Source organism: Pteropus alecto, unplaced genomic scaffold, assembly GCF_000325575.1.
Source record: "Pteropus alecto unplaced genomic scaffold, ASM32557v1 scaffold395, whole genome shotgun sequence".
Classification (NCBI taxonomy): Eukaryota; Metazoa; Chordata; class Mammalia; order Chiroptera; family Pteropodidae; genus Pteropus; species Pteropus alecto.
In genome coordinates, this window is record NW_006438643.1 from 520,789 (window position 1) to 524,430 (window position 3,642).

Sequence of the window (3,642 nt, forward strand, 5' to 3'; positions counted from 1 at the left end):
CCTTTATATTCCAACTTCTTACTTGCAGGAGCACCATAAGACAGAGTCTGCAAAGGTCTCAGCCCCTCATCCCTCAAGTATGTTTCTTGAGCCACTTTTTCCCTTCTGGGTCTAGGAAGGGGGGCAGGAAAGGAACAAGGAGCTCATAAAACTCTCAAGATTTATTCATTAAAGTCCCAGGATAGCAACCGCTATGGCTGATACATTGTCAAGGACTCATCTTTTTACGTCTTCTGTAAGTTTCAAGGTAAAATTTCAGGTAGGATAGCACAGGCTGTACTGGATCTAGATAGAAAGAGTGGCAAGGCAGGCAGTCGTCCTTTTCTAATAGGCAATCTCCAATAAACAGGGAGAAAAAGGAAATGAGGAGGTGAGAGGTATGGTGACTTTGGATGTATTAGCATCTAGAAATCTGAGCACCTCTGTAAGGAGCCTCCTACTTTCTCCTTCTTCTCTCTCCTTTCTACAACATGGTCCCATTTCATTGTTTGGTCAGGAGACTTGGTGAAGATAGAGAATTGGGCTTCATCTTCCCTGACCAGGAAAGAAAGGAGGTTTTTAAATCCTACAACAGGATAAAGGGTGCTGAGTTTAGTATTTCACTGGACACCAAGGATATAGATACAGAAAAAATATTGATGAAGAAGCTTCCCCCTAACTCTGTCCCAGTTTAAACTGGAGAGAGAAAACTTTCTTAAACTTATAGAAAGCTCTCATGTTTAGCCAAACTCAGCTTCTCTGTGATCTCTTTCTGATGGTTCTAGTTTTTCCCTTTCTCCCAAGATAGCCATTCATATATTTTGAAGTTATCACTGATGTCCTTATTTTATGCAGGCTACACATCTATAATTTGTAACAATGAACCCCTTAAAGGAATCAATAACTTTTTAGGATGCTCCAGGTGGACTAACCAAAGAGTTGAGAAAAGAAGTGGAAGAATGAGCAGAACAGAATAGCAGAGAGGAGAAAAGAAAATCAAAGAGAACCCAGGACTGAATTTTGGAAACCGATGCCAAGATAGTGGATGAAAAACATGTCAGGAAATGAGAAGGAGGTCAGGAGGTATGAGATAAATCAAAAGACTGTGATACAAATTAAACCAAAGAGCATGTTTCAATGAAGAAGATTTGATCAATTGTTTTAGCAAGTTTCAACAATCTGATTTTTTGAGAGCCATTTTGATGAAACTGATGGGGATGGAAGCCACATTGAAGTGAGTTATGAAATGGATACCAGGTGAGGAAATGGAGACAATACGTATAACAGTCCTTGAGAAAATTTTGGGTGTGAAGGGAAGGCGAGAGAAAAATAGCTGCAAGGCTAGAAAGAGGCTTTTTAATCTTTATTTTCAAAGATGAAAGATACTGGAGAATGTTTGAAAGACAGGGCAGATCCAGTAAATAAGGAACTATGACTCAAAATTGAAAAACTAGAATGCACAATTGATAGTATAAATATAGGCTAGGAAGGCTAGGATTCGATGTAGAAGTGGAAAGTTTAACATTTTGTCATTTTAATGGGAGGAATCAAGGAAAGAATGGGAGAATGCAAGTAGATTTGTAAGCTTTATTTTGGGGAAGTTGAAAATTTCACTGGGAACCTTCTCTTTGTGAGATAGTAGTTGATGTCACCTTCCGAGAGAAGAAGAGTTCAGGATTGAAAAAGAATGAAGAAGGTTTGAAAAATGTCTTGGCAAGAGGGGATGGTTGATCAGGAAAACTCTGTAGGATAGACAGGCAATACTGAGGGCCCACTTAAAGTTGGTAACTATAAATTTAAAGTAAAAACAACCTTTCTCATTGTTTTAGGCTTATTCCAGGAGCACTGAGATGGTCAGGTGCACACTTTGGAAAATGAATGGTTATATTCAAATTGGACTGGGGTTTTAGCAAAGGACCGGTTTAATCAATTTTACATTCTATTTTCTTCTAGTATACCATGAGCATGAGGAAATGATACAACAAAATTATCCATCTCAATTTATATTGATATATGGTAGGAGGTGAGGACTGAATTAAAGGTTTCCCATCCCCCAATTGTCAACAATTATCTCCAATTATCTCAAAAATACCTATTAAAGAAAACTTTTTATCTGTCATAGATTTGATGCATTCTAAATTATAGAGTAGATTATTGTAAAAACTAGGTGAGTTTTGGCAGATCTCCTTTATACTACTAACATTTTACTTTTCTTACACTGGTACCATGATGACCTAATTTGTTGCACATTTTTAATATTGTGAGGTTACTCCCTATTATTCTTTTTTCAAATCTAGTTTTTACAGATTCATTTTTCTTCAAAGACAAAAGCATTATTTGTTAAGTCTCACCACTCTACCTTTAAAAAATTGACTTCGGTTTGCCTTATTTGGGAAGAATTTCTTATATGTAATCAGCTTCCCAAAGAGTAAGTGAGAGGGCTATTTTTGAAGTTAATTAAAAAAATTACTTTTTGTATCTGCTCTTACAAATAGTCAAGAGAAGCCTTCTCAGCTCGATTAATTCCATGGCCTCACCCAGCAATGACTCTACTGCTCCAGTCTCCGAATTCTTCCTCATATGCCTTCCTAACTACCAGAGGTAGCAGCACTGGCTGTCTCTGCCCCTCAGCCTCTTTTTCTTCCTGGCCATTCCTCCTGGTCACTATCTGTCTGAGGACTCTCTGCATGAGCCCATGTGCTACCTGCCTCCTCTCTCTGCTGGACACGGTGCTCTTCCTCACCATCATCCCCAAGGTCCTGGCCGTCTTATAGTTTGACCTCAGGGCTATCAGCTTCTCTGCCTGCTTCCTCCAGATGTTCATCATGAACAGTTTCCTTCCCATGGAGTCCTGCACATTCATAATCATGGCCTATGACCACTATGTGGCCATCTGTCACTCACTACTATACCTATTCATCATCACTGACTAATTTGTGGCCAGGGCTAGTGTCTTCATTATTACACAAAACGCCCTTTTCACTGCATCCATTTCTATCCTCACTGCCCGGCTCTGTTATTCTGGAAAAAATGTCATTGAGAATTGCATCTGTGACAACCTGTCTGTGTCCAAGCTTTCCTGTGAAATTTTACCCTTAACAGAATCTACTAGTTAGTAGCTGGTCGGACCTTACTGGGCTCAGATTTCATCCTTATATTTCTTTCCTACACATTTATTCTAAGAACTGTTTTTAAATTAAAGGCCGAGGGGACTGCATTCAAGGCCCTGAGCACGTGTGGCTCTCACTTCATTCTCATTCTGTTCTTCAGCACCATCTCGCTGGTTGCAGTGTCAACAAATGTGTCCAAGAAGAGGATCCCCATGGACATCCTGACCCTACTCTATGTCCTTCATCACCTCATACCTCCTGTCTTGAACTCTATTGTATATGAGGTTCAGACCAAAGAGATAAAACAAGGAATTCAGAAATTGCTGCATAGAGGCATGTGAATATGAAGAAAAGATTTATAACTCATTTTTCCCTTCCTCCTCCGTGATTTTACCTAGGCAACGAGTTAGAGAAATGCCTGTGAGTATTTGTAATAAGTAAACACTGAGGCTCACTTCATAACTGATACAGATACCTTTCTTTGTTCTCCTTTCCTAGTTTAGGTGGAGGTAGACAAGTGTGAGAAACTCATATTTCTTGAGTAACAGCTTTG

The 3,642-nt window shown here is 39.3% G+C and overlaps 1 pseudogene; it reads left to right on the forward strand.

Moving 5' to 3' along the window:
* The first annotated feature begins 1,033 nt into the window (after positions 1 to 1,033).
* On the forward strand, positions 1,034 to 3,430 carry LOC102882978 (annotated as a pseudogene).
* The last annotated feature ends 212 nt before the right edge of the window (positions 3,431 to 3,642 follow it).